Source organism: Hirundo rustica, chromosome 1 (assembly GCF_015227805.2).
Source record: "Hirundo rustica isolate bHirRus1 chromosome 1, bHirRus1.pri.v3, whole genome shotgun sequence".
Classification (NCBI taxonomy): Eukaryota; Metazoa; Chordata; class Aves; order Passeriformes; family Hirundinidae; genus Hirundo; species Hirundo rustica.
Window position 1 is genome coordinate 48,467,462 of NC_053450.1, and position 21,344 is coordinate 48,488,805.

Sequence of the window (21,344 nt, forward strand, 5' to 3'; positions counted from 1 at the left end):
AATTTCTTTTCCCCACTTGTTCTACAACTTTCAAAAAACTTAAAGAGGTGCTGAAAGTATGACAATAGGTTTAAACAAGTTTAAAAAACCCCATAAAAATACCCCCCCAAAATTAATAAACAATTGTAATTATATGGTGCCCTGCATAATTTTTTTGAGTTGCACACCTTATGTCTTTTCTGTATCATACATCCTTTTAAGTGAGATGGAAGGAAGATGACATTTCCTTCAGTAATCTCACAGAAGTACGCCTATTTTCATACATACACATACATTCATTAATTCAGCTTTTTGTATGTACCAGAAAAATTTAAATCCCGTGGCTTATTATAAAGCTAAATGTTAACAGCAGTTTTGATGTCAAATCACACCTTTGTCCAGGGCAATGTAACAACCACAAGTACAAAACTATTAAGGAAATTACCTAATCAAATTAAAGGCTTCCCTACAAACACTTTAAAATGATAACTTGTGAGAGCTGCGTGCCAAGCACCTTCTGTCCTTGGTTGCAGGGACTAAATCAGTCTGCATTCGGCTTCACCCCTCTGGCGTCAGCCACCCATCTGTCACCTCTCTTTTTCTGGGGTAATCTGCTCTGTATTTATCTGAACACTAGACTTCTAAGTCTTGTCCATCTCAAGAAATTTACCTCTTGCTAGGTAGAGATGGTTGAGCCCAGACATGTGCCTGACTGAGCACAAACCACCGTCAGCAACATCGACAAAACTGCAATAAAATGGTGCTCAACAGGGCCCCCACTTATGCTTTCAAAGAAACTATATTTAGCTGCAAATAAGCAGCAATAAAGTTGTTACATATAACCCACCTTTATTAAAAAAGTGGTCTAAGGGCATACTCTGAGTCTTGCCCAGATGAAGACAGCACGAACACTGGTGGTGATTCACTCCAGCAGCATGGGGATCTCAGTGCATGGGTTTGTCCAATAAAGGGCTATTGAGTCTATGGTAAAAGACTCGTTTCAAGGACACTCAGGGAGAACAGTACCTGTATTTTCCCAGTCTAGCAGAATTCTTCTCAACTAGAAACATTGTATTTCTGTCAGGCAAAGTGGAATCATTATATACCGTACCTCAGCTGTGTAGCACAAATTATCGTGATGTAAAGAATTTACTACTTTCACCAATTTTTTTCTTTAATTGTTCTCCTAGCATAGATCTTTGCTGCATCAATGCATTAATTTTCAAGAGGTCAGCAGGTACTAAATAAGTTTAAGTACCGTATTCTTGGAGATACACTTACAAGCCTGACAATCTCATCTATAATCCATTTCTCCAGTGAAGATGTGAACGTGCATATTTCTGCTTGATCTAAATGGACACAGAGGACCATCAATAAAGTGTGTTCAAGTACAAGAGTTCTGCATATAGTTAAGCTTTGTTAGAAAAAAAGTAAATTTTTTCCCCCCAGCTGCTTAATTTTTCCAGTATGATTTCACAGATGCAGTAGGAAAAACAGCTTACAAGATTTGGGTCACTGCCTCAGATGTACTATAAGCAGAGAGGCAATACCCTGACACAAACATCAACTTCAGTTGCTTCACAGTTCTTTTGTCAAAAAAGGCACTAGGTCACATTTGATACTCCTCACATCTGTATCCAGAGTTCTGTAATTAACTAGCTTAAAAAAAAAAAGAATTTTCCTGGGCCTAAAATCTCTACACTAAACCAGTGTGACATTTTGTACATAGATTCTAAGATGTAGCGCTGAAAATTTAAACAAGGGAAGGTAATTGATTCATTACATCTATTTCTACTATATTTCTTTTTGTATTTTTTTGGTCGCCATTTCAAAAGGCATTGTTTAGATTGCCCTAATCTGCAAACAGCAACAATAAGTGTAGCAAATACTTGACAATGAAGATGTAAAGCCTCTAAAAACCTGTTACCTTAGTAACCATGGGAATGCAGGAGAATAAGAATACATGCAGTGTCAGGACATCATTTTGGATTCCACAGGGTTTGGGTTGAAATACAGTCAGCTTTCATTAGCTTTTTGTTTTTCCCAGTAGGTCCTTGGACTTTGAAACAAAACCTGAATGACAGCTATGAGCAATTCCAGCCTAGCTCCTCATCGGCCACACCAAACAAAACAGCTCTTCACTGTGAACCCCCCTCCTTTGCACCCTATGTGCCTCGAAACCAACATTTGTGCTGCTGACCCCTCTGGATATCACTAATAAATTGCATTCAAAAAAAAAGGAGTAAAACAAAGGCCCACTTTCATGGTACTTAGAAAATTCACTTTAAGCAAATGTACCGCAAGAAAAATAAAAAGTAAGCACATCGTCCCAGGATATTTCTGTAACCCCACAGTTTATTACAGGCTTTACAGAGTACGTTAATTCAACATCAACACTAAGGAGAATTTAACCGCTCATTTAAGCAATACTTTATTTCCATTTTACACATGAAGGGGGAAAAGAAAATTAAGAAGATAAAGAACTGAGATCCATGCCCCTACCCCCACAGATGTCTGTTGGGAAGCTTGTGGTCAAGACTGAACAGAAGAAAAATCTCCCAGCTGCTGGCTTTAGCTGGTGTAATTTCAGTTCTGCCCCCTTACTCTTTGCTGCTACCTAGTCACTTAGGAAAACAATCTGAAAAAAGACTCCAGCAAAACCATTGGAAAAATGAGCAAGAAATTCAGTCATATGAGAACAAGGGTGGGGAAGGAATGAACGTATCTTTGCTCACTGAAGGGAAACAAAACAAAAAAACAAACAAACAAAAAACCAAATCACCACAGAAATATAGGTCTGCTTGGCCATCATGTGATGACAAAAATCTTTGCACCAAAAAGCCTGGAAAGTAACAGTAGTTCAGAGACACTGGCCTTGCCTTGCACTGATTCATTTCTCTTTCAACTGATAAGGTATTTCTTTTCCATTCACAGAAACTGCCGTTCCAGGGTAACATTGACACACATAAGAGTTACATCCTCCACGTATTTGCAGTCTTCTGCAGTCCTTTATCCATGTATATATAAAGCAGTACCATACAGAGACAACACTTGTTTAACATGCAATAGTCCAGATTCTCTATTTTTATATTACAATATACGAAATGCCTGGGTCATGTTAAATACTATTAGTAAACACCAAAGTTACACTTTCAATGCACTGCTCATAGCGCAAAACAGCAGCGTATCTCCAGGCAACTGGAACTTACAAGTTAAATCAAAAAGAAGACTAGATTAAATCAATTCAGTTATTATGTTTGGAAGAATACTTTCTAATCCACTCACATGCTTTTTAGATAAATATGGGAGCTGCTATTCCCCACTCCTGAGTGGGAAATGGGCTCATCTCTACAAAGGAAAGCACCCCCATAAGAGCATTGAGCCAATAGGTTACAAAAGCGCTCATTTTATTCAGAAATATGCAGAAGGTAGGTTTTGAGACATTAGCTTAGGCCTCAGAATATTAAGCAAAGATTAGAGGATGAGCATAGCCCAGTATGCTCCAAGCCTGGAGCTCTTTTGAAGGTGAGTGTTCACCAAAGCCATAACTTCTACCACAGAACAGGGCTGTGGTAGACCAGGAAGTGATTGGCCATGTGACTCCACTGAAGAACATGGGGTTCTTCCTTTCCAAAGTTAAGTTTCAATTTTGCAGTTTCAGAAAGCTATTTGCTGGACAAAAAAGGCTCTCTAAAAAACATTTTTTTTGTTGCTTCCTACCTGAAAAGCCTGTCAGTGGTGCTGACAGCCATACCTTCCAAGAAGGGAAGCTTGGCACTTGCACCTTTGATGCACGTGGTTTTGGAGTTGGGGGTTTTGGCTGAGGAGGAAAAGGTTGCATCATTTTTATCTTTACAGCATAAAGTCATTGCTACAGTGCCCAAACTCTGTCCTGCGAACCACAAACAGGCCTTTTTATCATGAAAGAGGAAGATTTCTCAAACTCGTATTATGGATGGCACTGCTGTCAGTTCTGTAAATGGCTGCTGAGTCAGAACTGCAGTAGGGACAATTGCAACGATGACATACCTGAGGCACGTACATGAACTCACCCAGCACAGAGAAGCAGCTCATCATGACCCTACCTCTGTGCTCCCCCACCCAAAAAAATACCCCTGCCAAACACCCTGACATTAAATAGCGGTTCTTCAGACTGTGGCTGACTGCACTCAGATGGGGAAAAAATGTACATAAATAATTCCATCCTTGCAAAAGCAACATGAGAAGGTGAATGCAAGCAGATGCCTGTCTTCTACCAACCTCCCTTTCTAGAATTACTGCCCTCCTGTCTGTAGGGTAAGCCACAGGTGCTGTGCCTTCTGACTGGCAGACCGGGAGATGCTTTTATCTGGGAACGAAAAGCACATCAGATCTGTTCTAAGGGGACAAGTGCAGTACAAGCCAGGCAGAGAAAGCACAAAGACAAGTGCAGGACTGTATAATAACTGCTATGTCATCTGCACAGGCCATGGACTCAGCTGCTTGCCACAGATGCTGGAAGAACTGAACTTCTTGTCAGTTCCCTACAATTTGAGTCATACAGCTTAGTAATGCTCTTTTAAAGGTTCCAAGAAAACCTGAACAACCACTCATCATCTTCTCTAGGTCAGACACAAAAATGTGTTCCATATATCTAGAACAGGGCTTAATTTTTCCTTTATTTCAAGCCTGAAATAAAATTTCCAGGGTGTGGGGTTTTTTTTCCCTTCACAAAACTAAGTCTGCAGGAAGAAACAAAATTTAAACAGTTCTTAAAACAGTTCAGAACTGTTTCTTCACTGCCAAGTTTCAACTCTCAAGTCAACATTGACCTAGTTGGCACTAGTTCTGCAAATGAATTTTTGATCTCAGTATAATCTCAAGACAGACTGAAAATAGCCAAAAGGCATGTTGGTGGTAGCTATCACTTTCTAAAATAAAACAACAGCAAAAAGCAACATATAGGCATTTTAAATCAATTTTTACACCTGTCCAGTGTAAAAGCCAAAAGTAGGATTTCTCAGCCTAAAAGAGATTGCATGTTTAGAAACACTTCACAGTACTCTTGGCACTAGCGGTTTGTGGGGGGAAAAAAATAATCTGCTCAGTACCGATCACTTCCACCCCATCGTGTTACACTGCACCAAGCTTGGCATGCCACTCAGCAGGTAAACTGGGTCAAGGAATTCATCCATCTGAAAAGTAACCTGGAAAACGATGTTGTTTTTCAAGCGGATCAGTCATTCTGCCAGATGTCAGCATGCTCCAAACAAATAGCAGCAAAACAGGGGAAAAGGCTGAGACTGGGGTGAGGAAATGGGCAACCGACAAGGAGCAAGGGCTGATGGACCACAATCCACAAGGCTCATTCACATGGTTTGATATGAACCTCCCTTATGGAGCCAAATCACAGATGCAACTTTCTTTTAAAAGAAAGGATGGAAACCTCACAAGTATCCCTGACCCAACACACACTTAATCATTGTTCAGTAGGCATATTGCCATTGGCTTCAAAAAGAGCTGAATCCCCATGCATCCAGGACCATGCTGAAAGCTGTAGACAACAGATCTCCTAACTGTGGAAAGCAATCTGAAAAGCATGTGGGAAAAATAGAAGAGAAAGGGAAATTAACTTTTCTAACACCTCCAAGTCTGCAAAGTGACCTTTGGGAATTGCCTCCAAATTTCATCTACTGAGTGACAAGTAGCCTAAACTTAAATAAGCAAACATCTGTAAGATGCCAAGGTATTTGTATCGAAAGTCTTCCCTTCTCACCCCCCTCTGTAACACACATCATCATGGAAATACTCCAGGAAAGAGTTTCAATGACTGAAGGAAATAACAGTGACTATCATTTTCCTAACTGCATTGTAGGACTTCGCTAGTTTTTTTGGTGATATTACCTGCCTCTCTGTGTCACACACGCCTTAGTTCCCCTTCAGCAGATACCTGGAACTACGAAATGCTTCTCTGAACGCTGAAATTCAGGGCAGGGAAGAAAACGGTATTGGAATGCTTTTAAATAATCACAGCTACAGAGGACGCGCACATATTGGCATATGCATGGGCCTGGAACCCTGCATGCATAAAACTAAAGGAAAAACACGGGCTTCTGCAATATAAATAAAACAGATGACTTAAAAATAACTTGAGTTCAACTTTATCCAGCACGCTACTACTAAGCAAACATCAGGAGGTAGTCAAACAGAGAATGATTTTCTGACAATTAAGCAAGAACAATAGCAAATATTCCATTTGCAATTAAGAATCTTGGTTTTGTTTTCACAGAAACAGTGGGGATTTCTGCAATAGTGACTTCAATTAACTTCTGCTCCCCCCCACTGACAAAAGGCTTAATGGGTCCAAAACCATGGCTGCTTTTCCCCAACAATTTCAGACTGAAGAAACAATTTATTACATCGTCTCTAAAAATGTTTCAATTACATTTATTACGCTTGCCTGCTGTACTGCAGGCATTCCCGAAGAGCTAAAAACCAAAAAAGAACAAAACCACAACACAGATAAATAAATCCCAGTAAACCCACAGTCAGTAGCCTCCAAGAAACCAAAATCTCTTAAACATCAAAAAAAAAATTATTAAAATTAATAGGTCTGTTTTGTGGTTGCCACAAGGCAACCTGCTGATTCAGGGCAATGTCACCAACAGTATTCTTATCTGTAAAGGGTAAGAATCAATTGTTTGACAGAAACAAAGGAGAGCTCAACAGGAAATCAACCAGCTTGGGACAGATGGTCACTGAATCAAGTTTCACCCCTCCCCTCTCCAAAAATAGGCTTAAGAGGCATTTTCTGTTACCAAGCAACAGCCCAAAGGAAGGCATAAATCTTTTCCTACGTGTTATTCCCCTCCTCCCAGACACACATACATTTCAATCTACTAGGGCGGTAGGTTTGTGCGTTTATTTTCCACATAACAGGTAGGAGGGTTTATTCTGTGCAAGGACAATGCCTTTCTGCAAGCCCACTAGCCACGTTTACTTTTTCTTTTTTTTTTTTTTTTTCTTTTTTTGAGGCAAGGAGGAGGTTAACTGTATCCATGCTAGGAGAATTACCAAGAAGATGGGTTACAGGCAGGAATTCAACGCTAGTTAGTAACCCCTCCTTGTTCCGCCAAGGTGACCTGAGAAATTACTCCCTACAGAGGGGAGTTCCTAATCACTGTTTTAGATAAAACCAAGATGAACCTCATCATACCCTGACAAAAGGTCACCACCTTCTTTTTTAAAAACCCATCAGAAAACCCTGTACCTGCTTTAACCCATGAAAATCCATAAAACTTAACTCCCCAAAATAGCACCATGATATATTTAATACGACACACAGACCAGCGGGCTTTAAAACAATTTGAATTTTAGGAGCATTAATTCTCTAGCACATCAAACACCCTAAGTGAGAACTGGGGTATGGGATGAGTAGGAAAGGACAATCAACATTTACTATTCTGTTGAGCCGGTGGAGGAAAGAAGGGGCTGGAGTGGGGGGTGGGATGGAGGGGAGAAAGAGACCCGAGGAGGCTGTTTGCAGAGATCAGGGAGTAGGGGGAGGGGAGCAGAGCCCGGGGGTGAAGGACAGCACCTCTGAAATTCAGATTAGCATCCAGGGAACAAACCGGTTTGTTTGACCCCCCTCTATCATACAAACCGGGAACAGACCGCCAGCCAGCAAAAAAAAAAAAGAGATGGGAGTTAAATTTAGCCACACAAAGAGTAATCTGAGATAAATTATTAAAAAAAAAAAAAAAAAAAAAAAGGTTTATGATTACAACCCTCACAGAAATTAATTAAATGGGGAAGAAAAAGTCTCACTTCGGCAACAAACTGGGTAATCTTCCTTTAAAAGCACAGAGCCTGGATTACCGCTGACACATACTTAGACTACTAAAACATATGGCCAAAAAAAAAAAAAAACTAGACAAAAAAAAAAAAAAAAAAAAAGAAGAGCGGGGGTGTGGGGGGAAGGGAAAGGTTGTGACAGCATGTGGTCTGCAAGAGCTTTATTTACTCCCTCCTCGAATACTGTTTCCTCTAGGCAGCTGAAGGCCTTCTGCAAGACACAGCCTATTTTCACTGGGTATTCCATCCACTCCTCTGACACCAGTGCAGATACTGGTTTCCACCACTGTGCTGGGTAAACAGAGCCCTGGCCATGGGCTGCTTCACTGACCAAAGGCCTCGGACTTTTGAATCCATTCCACCACAAAATCACCTCAGTGGTGACGCTGCCCCGGGCTCTCTGTGCATGGAAAATAGTTTTCACAGGCAAACCAGAGATGGTGATGTCTAAATTCAATTAATTAAAATTAAGTTAATTGAAATTAAACAGAAGATTTGAACACAAAAGCCAAATAGCTGCTTGTATGTATGGCAAAAGCACTATTTGTTCTTTGAGGTCTAAAGCTTTCTGACAGAAGCACGAAGCTGAGCAGCCCAAGGACCTGACCAGGAGACTTGAACTAAGGGCCCTCCAGGCTCAGCCATAAAAGACCTTAACAGCAAATCATTATTATCACGTAGTGCTTTAAAAACTCCCAAGTCAACAACACCCTTGGTTTAGAGAGAGGGAAAATGGGGCATGTAGAAGCCATGTGCCATCTCTCAGAATCTGGAAATAAAACCAGATCTTCCGCAGACCTGAGTCCACACTGTACTATCACCCTGGGTACACATGTGAAAGCAAGAAAGCAAGTTGTTATTTATGTAAATTCATGGCCAACAGCAACATTTTTACAGCTGTTTTTCCTGGCCTCTTCACAGCCGAACAAGAAACCTGTAGATTAAATCCAATTCTTTAACCAAAAATAATCTCTCCAATCAGGCAGACAATGATAGTCATCTCAGAGTTATTCAGGAATAGAGATACTTATTTTTCTAACACATTCAGAATTTGGCTAAATAAGACATGAAACTACAACCCTTCTTTAATGCAAGTTAGCAAATTCTCTATAAATATTAAATGAATTATGGACTACAAGGGTTTTGTTTCTTTTGTACATCGATGAAAATGGTGTGAAATATACCACGGTAGCAAAAGCTCCATACTCTTTACCTGCTAATACACAGATCATCATCTGGGAGAAAAACACACATTACAGCTTTGCATAAGCATTTATTATAGTTTTAAAAGAGGTGTTTTCTCTTACATTTAAATATATGTCCTTTACACCACTCTGCCATGGTAAGAGAGAGAGAACCACCTAAGAAGAGGAAGAAAAGTAGTTTTCTTTCCCCCTCTTAAGTAAATCATCATACTTTTTCTTCAGTGACTGAAGAAATTTCAATTTTCCCTGGCCAAGGTTGCATCTCCAGACACATTGCATGTTTTTTGGTTGAAATGTAAAAGGACACAAGTTTACCTCAAATCTCTGTCAATAATTCTATGATTCTATGAAATTAAGTCTGAGGAGACTGCATTCCAGTATCTTTTTCGTAGAAAAATCGTAACAGATTTTCTTTGCATTCTCCTTCTCTCAAACTGCTAGTTTAGAACTCTAAGTCTTCTAACACAGTCTATTATAATAGTTAGTTTAACTTGACTCTCTACCTTGAACTAAGCCATTCAACAGCAAAATTAAGTCTGTATCTGTGAATGGCCCAAACAGGTCCCCATCCATTTTTGCCAGAGAACATAACAGCAATAGGCAGTGTTCAAAACATAAGAACATTCCTGGGTCTTATTAAAATCATAATAACACTACTCTTCATAAAAGGACAGGCAGAAGAATAGCATGGTAAAGAACAGTAATAATCAGTTTAAAGCTCTGTTAAGTAAAAATAAGTTTATCCACAGAAACAGAGGAGCAATTACAAAAGGGATCACCTACAGGGATAAGTAAGCCAGTAAAAACGGCAAGTAGATAACTACAAGCCTCATTTCCAAAACAAAGAACATCAGAACCTGAATATTATCCTTCATGTGGCTATTTAACTCTTTACCCCCCAGTTTGACATCAAAGTGTTAAAAGGGGACATTTCTCTTAAACCAATTTTCTGCTTATATATTCAGTTTGGGGCTATTTTTTCTGGCACACATAATGACAGAATGGACACAAGATTCACCAGTGCATTCTCTTATCTCTGCATGCTAGCTGAAAGGAACACAGTTTATGTAATTTATTCCAGATCAGAAAGGCAGTGTGACAACACAGAGAATAGACCACATTTTCAACAAGCATTTCTTAATGAGAAATTTATCAGTCTCTCTCAGCACAAACTGCACTTTCAAACAGGGAGGACAGAATTGTTTTAATGAATTCATCCTGAGGCCAGCCTCCTTCCAGGCATATGGCCTCAAAATAACTTGCTTCTGTCTTTGGGACAAAGGATTAAAACTATGAATCATAAACCAGTTCTGCTCTCTGGCTCTCATTAATTTGCCAGTCAACTTCTTCCTGAGGTGGAGTTTCTCAAGGAAAATTCAAATTTCTAGTTCTTTCCCTTCCCTTGCCATGTTTTTTTAACAAAACCTCAATCTCCCACAGTTTATTCAGATAATCATTTGGAGCAGGAAAAGCTATTTTATCATCCAGCCTCCATTCCTCTTTTCATAATTGCAACAAAAAAAGCGCACAACCTCCCTCTTTCCACAGCTGGCTGGTTTTCCTCTACATATGGAGTGTGTTCAGCTAGAATATGACAACCAAGGAGAAACTGCAACCCACAAACTGAATCATCATATAAGAATCAATATGTCCAGAAAAACAGAATAAAGGGACACACATACAACTCAACAGAAAGATGCTGGAGGGCATGCCATTGAAAACTGCAGTTCCCAAATCTCACTAATTAACAAAAGAAGAAGTAGAAGTGATTGACTGAAATAACAAATATCTCCTTTTTATGCATGCTTTACTTTAGCCCTGAAAAAGGTTTAAAATTAATAGTACTGGGCTTATTCCAAGTTTTCTTAGAGTAAAACATTCAATTATGAACGTGAATCTGGACAGACTGATTTCAGACAATGCAACAATATCAAGCCATCAGGTAACATTATTAGCCTTTGATGCTCAATCTTCCATCCCAGGGAGGCCAAACAACCTCTTACGGAGTCACTCAAGCTTTGCAGCCTCCCTATTAACACATGCCCAGCGATGCCTCAATCACCAGACCATTTCTGTTGCCATCCACCAACACGACAAGAGCATCAGAGAGTTGCCAGCAGCGAACTCACGGAGACTCTCTGTCGATGCGTGCGGCTGGACGTGCAACCAGCGCACATTTCTGGGGATACACAGAAAGCACATCTGGCACCTAGCAGAAAAATGGCCAGAAAGAGGCCAGTGGAAAGCAGGTTACCTAAACAGTTCAGGCTGCCAGTAGCCTGTTCCTTGAGTATCTTTGCAAAGGCCTTGGGCCAGATGAATTGTTTCAGGAAGCTGTATCTTACCAATAGGCAATACCACCAAGTTTTATGGGTTTTGTACCACCCCACTTTACAACCAACAACAGAATCACTTAGGTTGGAAGGAATCTCTGAAGGTTAACCGGTTCAAACTCACACTCTTGGTAGGGCCACGTTTGAAATCCCATCCAAACAACATATATTATGATGTACTTGGGTTCATGTCTGATCTGCATTGATAGTTTTGACTTATTATCCTGTCAAATCTAAAAGTGATTTTCAGCTAGAGTATAACAAATCAAGAACTGAAGGTCCATTTCTTAAAAATAAAAAGCTCAAGGAACAAAACAGCTTTTGTTAAAGGAAATAAAATGCTTTATTGATGCAAATACTTCACCTGTTTCTCAACACGCAGTTTTTGCAATTTGGACAAATTGCTAGCGACCTATAAAGTAAAGATCCAGTCGTGTCAAGGTTATACACTGAGGTTCATGCTGTTCTTGTTTATATAGTGAATCAGAATAAAGAACACAAGCTTAAAGTATCAGTATCATCTGACATAAGAAGTATCAGCACTATGCAGCATTTGGTGAATTCCTCTCTCTTTTTCAACCCTAAACCCCTGAACTGCATGTTACTTAATTTGAAGCTGAGCCCATTTTCACAGGAATATTCGATTTAAAAGCATCTGGAAGAACATAGTCTTTTACTGAAATTAAAGTCCCAGATCCAATTCTCATTTATTATTCTGCTGGGACAGCATCCTTTAAACACAGTAATCAGAAGCAAACATGGGGGGGAGGGGGGGGGGGTGTTTGTTGGTTTTTTGGGGGTTTTTTTGATTTTTTCTTTCAAACAGACATCAAAGCAACAATGTTAGGATGAATTTTCAACTGTTCTGAATCTACAGATCTATACAGATCTGCCTTTTACAGCAGGAGAGACTCTGGCAACACACATGCAACTTCACAAGTTCAACCCAGCAGTTAATCTGGCTGGCTTTAGCACATAATCAGAAATGGATTTACTACAGTGACAGCAAATTGAGCTGAAAACCTACACTGCACTGTGTAGGGGAGTGCTTAACTCCTATTGCAAGCATGGTCTCCCTCTTTCTACACCAGTTCCACATGACAACTGGACTCAGACCAAAGTCAAGCTTGACAGAAAGCCAGTCAGCTGTGCTGCAGATGAAAATTGAGCATCTATCTCCACAGACACCAGACAGAAGACTCCCCTCAATAAAACAGCCAAGCTGGACAGTCAACAAGCAACACTGATGACGGCTGAGAGCAGCCAGAAGAATCCTTTTTTCCCCTTCCTTCTCAGGCTTTTCTGTCCCAAGGTCACATCTGCTGTTTAAATTTTTTTATTATTATTATTTTCTGTGGTGGTGGTGGCCTTTGTTTAAAAGCTTCCAAGGCATACTGCTTTGAATAACGTTACTAGTGGCACATCTACCAACTAAAAACTTCTGGTCTATAAAGACAAACTGCGAACACAAAAAAACCAGCATAAATCATCTCAGCCAGTAAACCATTTAAAAAAAAAAAGAATTTTCTTTAAAGACCCACTAATGTGTTGGACCAGTATGATATTAGACCTCAAATTTCCTAATTCATGTCCTCTTCTCTTTCTTATATGTATATATATAAAAGTACATGCACAAACATACACACTACCCTTAATAGTTTTGAGTACTTTGGAAGAGGCAACTGTCTCCTATGTATTTTCCATGCAGCACCTAAATCCCTTTCAGACATGTAGTAAGAAAGAAGAGTATTACTAAATTAATGCAGCAAAACAAACAAAAAAAATCTGTATGTTTACACGCCCTGTAATTTCATAGCTCTTGATGCAAAAGTTGGTCAACAGCTAATGTCACAGTCTTCGTGCCCTTGAAAACCAGCTCACCTTCCACATCTGCTATAATCATGATTGTTATTTCACCTTCTTCCTCCAAGTCCAATGTCTGGTGGGCAAGCTGTCTTCATGCTATTCAAAAGGCTTGGAAATTGAGGGCTGACTCTCCTACCAGAAAAAAAGATATGGCAGGCACTAACTGTCAAACTTCACTGAAACTGCTGCAAAAGGGACTGTGAGGATATGCATATTTTTCACTCTGAACTTCTGTTTTAAATATCTCATCAGTTGTTCTGTATGCCTCCGTTGGAGGTATTAAAGTGTTCTTGGGTGGCTTTGCCTTTCCCACCCTTCTCCTCAACATTTTCTTCAAAACTGCTCCTCTGTGGGGTGGTACTGATCACTTGGCTAATCCATTCAATTTCTTATTCTTCTCACAAACAGAAATTTCCCTTTAAAAGGTTAGAATTCAAAAGAGTAACAACAGTATCTTAACACCATATCTATACATATTAATTTTTGAAAGCATTTTTTACAAGAATAGGAAATCACCTATGTTCTTAAATGTCACATACAACATGACTGGCAGGAAGCTGTTTCCCTCTTCTCGATTCAGTGCACTGTAGTCATAAAAATCAAGACCTATTTCTCAGTCTTCCCAAAGGAATCACCTAATTGTACTAAGAATTTGATTCTGTATAAGTGGTTTAAAGAAATCACAGGATTAGGCTTTCTTTATGGAACAGCTGTTCTCATAGTGGACTGAAGGTGTAAAAGAGCAAGAGAATAAAGCCACCTAATGCTGCAAAGCGACACAGAGTTTGGGAGACTTCCTGGGAAGGCACAGGGAGACAGTCAGTGAGGCAGGAACAAAAGCAGTAAAAGTTGTTTGGCTTGTCGTCCTGAATGGCAAAACTGAGATGCAATCGTACACTGTGAAACACATTATCACCAAGGAGATAGTAAGTCGAGAACTAACAGCAGTGAAGCACTGTACCAGCAGTAAAAGGACACAGAGCTCAGGACAGGAGACAGAGTGCTTGGCTCTCTGCAAATCCCAAACCAAGCTATCAAGACAAAGCTCTTCATTCTGAGCACGGGTAGGTAACAGTAGTGTTTGTAAATTTTTCCTGTGACCAGCCCTATTTCTCCAGGGATTCCAGTGTAAAGAGGTAGTTGCCCAGATTCCTTACAGAATCAGAAGCAGTTGAGCTCAGCTATCTGCGTTTGCTGTTCCTTACCGCTACACCATCTCTTTGAAGTGGGTGTGATGGAGAAACAGCTTGGATCTCACTAAGCCCAGAAAGCTGTGCCACACTTCACTTTTTTAATAAGTGATCATTTCCTCTTTACTAGAAAGACTGGAGGATCAGGCTCACAGCAATTTCCAAAGACTCTTCTAATTACTCAATTACTCCTGAGTGATAACACATCAAGGGACCATACCACTCAGAGTATACGCAACTTTCCCTGAACATTGGCATTACAATTCCATATGACCACCTCTATCTTTTAAAAGACAGCTGGAAATAATGAGGGGGAAAGGGGGGTGGCATGGAAATCTATCAAATTAAAAGCATAATTTAACTATCACACTCACAAAAAAATTGTACATAGGTTTCCTTATGCCTAAAGACCTGGGAGTCTTTTAAGAAAGCAAGTTTTGAAGTTGGAGGTAGCATTATAAAAGAAAGGGGATGGGGAGGGACAAATCCGAATATCTCTCAAATGCGCAGAATGCTAGAGGTAAAACGTTTCATATGCACATTAGTACTTCTCTATGAAGCCAAATTGAAATTTAGCATGGCTCTAGACAAAAACAACGGCATAAATGGAGCCTTTCAAAACAGACTACTGATTTCTCTGGAATTTTGGCGCTGTACACTCCATTCAGCAGAGAAATCAGCACTGTAGAGGGATGTGCAGCAGAATTTGGTGCAAAAGTACCAGGAAAATGTTCAGCAGCTGAAAATAGTCAGCCATCTAAAGAAGCTTCACACTGTATGTGCTAGGGAAATATTATCACTTTTGGTGAGACACACAGATGAATCCTCATTTTAAAAAGGGCAACTATTAATAACCACAGTTACATTCAGTGACTGACTTCTTCACTTGCCTCAAAGTGCTCTGATCAGATTACACCAAGGGTCTTGAAAAGAGCTAATTACAGACAGTGGTGGAGATAGGAGACAGAAAACAAGAGGATCTCTGCACAGCACTTCACAAAACTAGTCACTCCAGGCTTGTTCATTGAACCAGTACAACAGATGTCTGGTAATCTCTTAAGTAACAGTATCTTAGGTCTGCCCACACTGTCTTCTGTTCACAGCTCCAGCAGTTTGAAAAACTACCTCAAAATCACCTCTCCAGAAACTTACATGAGAAATATTAATCAATCCTATCTTGTCATATTGACTCAGGCTACTCCCTACCTTCTTGCTCTTCTAGTGATTTTATGTCACAACACATAGTTCTTTCTATCTTTTATATTTTTTGAACATTTTATTAGCTAGTGTAGTGTAACTGCTAAAAAAATTAAATGCAAGTTAACCAAAGCACTTGACAGTATACGATGCAAGACCTTCAGGTATATGGAGGGTTTTTACTAAACATCTGTGGTGCCATGGAACTTAAAATGCTAACTCAATGAGAATAACATTCAGTACACTGAATGTACAATGAAAGCAGTAATTTACACAATACTCTACGGTGTCTCATGCCCCAAAAGAATGTCACAGAAGTTGCGACATTATTGTGTGACAGAATACAACAAGACAACAGAAACCAGCTCACCAGGCTTCAGCAGTCATCCAAACTAAAACCAACTACATTTTAGAATCACAGAATCATAGAATGACTTAGGTCAAAAAAGACCTATATGATCATTGAGTCTAAGCGTTAACCCAGCACTGCCAAGTTCAGCACTAAACCACGTCTGTAAGTGCCTGACTGCACTCCTCTTAAATACTTCCAAGACTGCTGACTCAGCAGCTTCCCTGGGCAGGCTGTTAGAATGCTGGACAAATCTTTCCATGCAGAATTTTTTCCCAATATCCAATCTAAACCTCTCCTGGTGGAAGTTGAGGACATTTCCTCTTGTCCTATCAATTTTACCTTGCAGAACTGATCAACACCCATCTAGCAAGGTGGTTCCCTCTTGAGCCTCTTCAAGCTAAGCAATCCTGCCTCCCTCAGCTGCTCCTCATAGCACCTGGGTTTCAGAGTCATCATCAGCTCTGTTGTCCATCTCTGGACACACTCCAGCACCTCGACACCCTTCCTGAACTGAGGGGCCCAAAACAGAACACAGGATTAAAGGTGCAGCCTCATCCAGTGCTGAATACAGAGGGACAATCACTCCTCTGGTCCTGCCGGCCACAGTATGTGATACAAGCCAGGATACCACTGGCCTTCTTGGCCACCTGGGCACATGCTGGCTCATGTTCAGCTGGCTCTCAACCAATACCCCTGAGTCCTTTTCCAGAGGGTACACTTCCAGCCATTCTTCCCAAGGCTGTAGTGTTGCACAGGGTTATCATGACCCAAGAGCAGGACTTGGTACTTTATCTCATTAAACCTGATACAACTGGCATTGGCCCATCGATCCAGCCTGTAATTTCTGTAAGAGCTCCATACTTCTGTTTGATATTTTCAAGCCAACAACAACAGCGTACAAAATTTGGCTGTCCCCATTGTGAATAAACACAATTCCAAATTTCTGTCGTCTACAAGTTCCTCCAACAGATATCCTGTGTTTTTTACTTCTGGATTACAAAAACATTAATGATTCTATTTAATTATTAAGAGCCTAATGCTACTGGATATTGGTGAACTCACCAATACAGGCACCTTCAAAGAACAGCTCCTTGGTTTTGGGTCATCTTCACTACCTACCTGCAAATTCAAATCCATTAACAGGGGCTACAGTAGCTTGCTCAGAGTTGCAGATAAGTTTTGCAATGACTCACTGAAACTTTATTCACCAGTTATCTCCTTATTATGCAAGGATATCTTCAGAGTTCTCAGAAACAAGATGTGTTTGGGTTATACACATAAAATAAAATCGGTCCATGAATATTTCCACACAGAATACAGCATGAAACAAAATGATCAGTTCTGGAATTTTTAAAAAATAAAACCTGAAACTACATTAGGCAAAAGCATTTCGAACACATATTCTTACATGCAATACTTTTCTCAACATATTAAGGAAAGTAATGACAAGACAGGATTTGAGGAAAGTCAACAAATTTGAAAAAAAAAAAAAAAAACCACCACAATAATTGTAAAAGTTTAGTGTTGTTTTATGACTGCTGCTGTAATCTGTTTCAGGATATTAGAGATATCTTAATTGCTTACTATATCTAATGAACTCCAGTTCACAGAACTAATTCTCTAAAAGAAATGATTGCTAGACTGTCAAGGCATATTACTCCTTCTTCATTTGTTGGTTTTCCCAACAGCTCTCCTCACAATTATGCTTTAGAAACAAAAGAAAATGCATCTTTTGCATTAAGTGCAAGAAATGATTATGCAAGAATAGGCAAAGAACATACACCTCAAAGAGGTTGTTTTTTCAAGGTATAAAGCCAAATATCTGAAATGGGATTTTTTATGTTCTTGATTTCACAATCCTTTTTTGGCAAGAGTCAAGATGTGATGCCTTAATATCATGTCCAAGCTCCATGTTTTGTTAATTACATCCTACCTAGCTAAATGCCCCCTGTAGTTTCAATTAGACATGGTATTCTTCCTCACTTCCCGTCCTGATTATTGTGCACTGTTGCTAAGCGCTAGTTAACAGTTGCCACATTTACCCAAAGTTGGCTGCGTTGCAGTGGTCATTCAAAGAATTAAATACAAAACATATGGCACAGAACCATACAAAGCAAAAAAAGCACTTTTAAAAACCACATGCTCAACATAAAAGGTACTACAAAACTGGTTACTCCACTGAATGTAAAATCCTTACAGTCCTATGCCCACTCCAAATTTCCTAGAAGTACTGCAAATTAGAGGGAAATGCATTCAATCTTTTTTTTTTTTTTCAGCTTTCACTAAAAGGTTTCCTAGAGTATATTTTTGACGTTATATTGAGTCTAATTTTACACTGAATAAAGAGCCCAGCATTCGTAGTGTGACTGGCTTCAAGGTATTGACATTTTTCCTTTCAAAAATAGTTTAATTCTCTATATCCCATAGCAACTAATTAGAGTCTTCTAAATTGGACTCCAAATTTTCTCTACCTCGTATCTACAAAATACTTTGGACGTGACTTGTTGAACAGCCAAATATCAATGCCAGTAGCTATATGTTTCAGAAGACCTTGAATCAAATGTATTTTTCTTGAATACTAGAAAAACTTTTCACAGAGACAGATCACCCCTCCTTTCATCTGTGATGACCTCATGCAGTCTTAAGAAATTTCATGTAATTTATTTATCCCAGTAAAAGCTCAGTAATCAGCTTGCCTGTTACTGCTTATTTCCTTTAGTATTACATCCTGGACTTAAAAACTGACTTACCAAAAAATCCTCACTATTTATGATTGCTACATTCTCTACAGCCAAACCCAACCAATAAAAATTCCTGGTATGTACAAATTGTTTCTTATAGCTATTTTTTTTTCCCTGCTAAACACCTTAGGAAAAAAATTGTTTTGCACAAACACTACTAACAGTAAGCAAAAATATACACTGTTTTATAAATCTGTATTTACAGATGTTGACTTAAACTTTTAAGGCTCAGAACCCAATCATTTAAACAGGTAGGCACGTATTGAGCATTATTCATTGACTTTCTGGAGCATTTGGTTGGGAATAGTTGAGAATACATGAGAAAAAGTATGCCGATGTACAAAATCCACCAATGTTAAAAATGACAAATAACTAAATATTTCTCAACAGCTCTGAGAACACTCAGGCAATCCCTATTGCTCTGCAAAGAGGTATTTAACAAGCTAATCCTCCAGCTTCATAAGTGCTTTTGCTGTACTCACAAGCAAATTCTATAGGATAAAGTTTAAAATTTGTAAAGATTTTTTAATCCACTAGCATATATGTAATAAGTTTTTCAATCAATGTAAGACCCATCATTGTTTCTCTTTAGAGGACATATCCCATAAAAAAATCCAAACTTAGGCGTGCATTATAGCATTTAAAAGAGCTTAAAGCTTTACCTGTCTCAGAAGCCACATGTAAAATTATACCTGCAACTGAACTATGCACCTATTTGCTTCACCTCTCAAATAGTAATGATTGTAAAAATAAATTAAATAAAATACAGCTCCAAGAATTTCTAGTCAGGCAAAAAGACACATTTTCTTCTCAGCAGCATTTTATTCCCATCTTTTAAAAAGCTCTTTGTAACAAGGTATCAATGAAGTATGAAGAATATGAAGTATTATTTTAATAATACTTAAAAGTCTGAAGAGGAAGCAATTCAAATGAAGGCAAATAGAATAATGTAAAAAAAAAGGCCCTTTAGCGTATTCAAAGCAAACATGCTGACAAGCAGCAGCCATGGGAAGTATTTTTCCACGGGGTAACTGAAAGAGCCTCCCCCACTTCAAACACATCTAACCGTTGATAATTCCTAAATTTCAGAATATGGATGAATATTTACAGGCTTGGGGCCTAAACAAACAGCGACGCTTGGCCCACCCGCTGAGCTGGCCGAAATCCTGCGGTGTACACAAAGTTTTTATCTCTCGGAGGTTTCGGGAAGCGCCGGGAGGGAAGGGCCGGAGCCAGCGGTACCTTAAGGCCCCCGCGAACATCTGTCAGCTGCCGCGGGGAGCCGCCGCCGGCTTCATCCCGGCCGCTTTTTCCCCGTTCTGCCTTTGCTTCCCAACACCAAAGGAGCCGTGTCGGTCAGCTGCCCCCCCGAGCTGGGAGCATCACGGCCGGGTTGACACGGCCCGCGGGGCGGCGGGACCGTCGCGTCTCCCGGGGACGCAGCGACAGCCGCTCATCCCCGCGAAGGGGGGCCGGCGCCCTGCCCTCCCCTCGCTCCTCAGACCCGGCCTGCACGTGTCCAGAGGCGCCCCCAGACACCCCCGTCCCGCGGGCCACCGGCGGCCGGCGCTCCCGGCCGCGGGCGCAGCCTCCCGCGGGCGCGGAGGGCGAGGCGGCCGAGCCCCCTCTGCCGGCGGCCGCCCGCGTGGCAGCGCGGGGCGGGGGCGCGCACTCGCCGCCCGCTCCCCGGCCGAGCCACCTGCACCCCCCGCGCCCGCCTCGTCCCGAGGCTCGGCCGCCCGCCGCCCGCCCGGCCACAGCGGCTCCTTTGCTCCCGCGGCCCCCCGGCCAAGGTTCTCCCACCGCCGCCTTGCCCCATCCGCTCGGGTTATTCCCCCCGCCCCGCTCCAAGAAGCCGGTAACAAAGGGCTGGAGCCCACCCAGGGGCGGGCGCCCGCAGCCCGCGGGTGACACGGGAGCTGCCCGCAGCTGGCAGCCCGCCCCCGCCGCCCCCGAGGCTGCGCTCCGCGGGGTGACAACGCCGAGCGCGACCCCGCCAGCGGAGACGCTGCCGCCGCCCGATCCCGCTACCTTTGTACCCTCCCAGAAACCGGCGAGAAAGCGAAGCAAAGCCCCGCGCCGCCCCCTTACCTTGCTGGGCAGAGAGAGAAAAAGTTGAAACACTCTCCTTCCACAACTTCCTCACTTTTTTGTTTAAATTTAAATATTTGAAATTTTGGGGGTTTGTTTCAATTTCCCCCTCCCTCCCCTCACGCCGAGCACTGCGCTCAGGCAGTCCCTACTGGCGCCCTCGGTGCCACCGTCTCTCTCTCTCTCCCTCCCTCCGGGTCTCGGTCTCTCTCTCTCTCTCGGCAAGAGGAGGGGAGGGGAGGCGAGGGGAGGAGAATGGGGCGGACCCGCAGGTGCCGCCCCTCCTGCTCTGTCAGCGGGAGGAGAGGGTCGGGGGCAGCGGGCGGTGGCCGCGGGAGTGCCGCGCTCAGGTGCGGGGGTGTCCGGCGGCCGCGTCTCCGGCAACGCTCCAGGGCGGCGGGGCTGGGAAGGGGATGCCAGCGTCGTGTCAGGGACTGAGGTGATGGAACGGGCGCTCGTGTGAACATGAGTTAGGGGAGGAGGCAGGTGGAGAAGAGTGAGGCTCGGGACTTGGCAGCCGGCCCTCGATGAGGACGGAGCGAACAGGGTGCTTCCAG

General features: G+C 41.5%; 1 protein-coding gene across 11 annotated transcripts in view; it reads right to left on the reverse strand.

Annotated features, from left to right (window-relative positions):
• GREB1L (GREB1 like retinoic acid receptor coactivator) overlaps window positions 1–20,977 on the reverse strand; it is a 133,165-nt gene extending 112,188 nt beyond the window's left edge. For 10 of the 11 annotated variants that reach the window (XM_058422502.1, XM_040077793.2, XM_040077803.2 and 7 more), the window contains exon 1: window positions 20,788–20,977. The gene's annotated coding sequence lies outside the window, so the exon portion shown is untranslated. Of the gene's footprint in view, window positions 1–19,938; window positions 20,024–20,787 lie in introns of those variants that run through there. The other variant, XM_040077730.1, reaches the window with a different exon arrangement.
• Window positions 20,978–21,344: the final 367 nt, after the last annotated feature.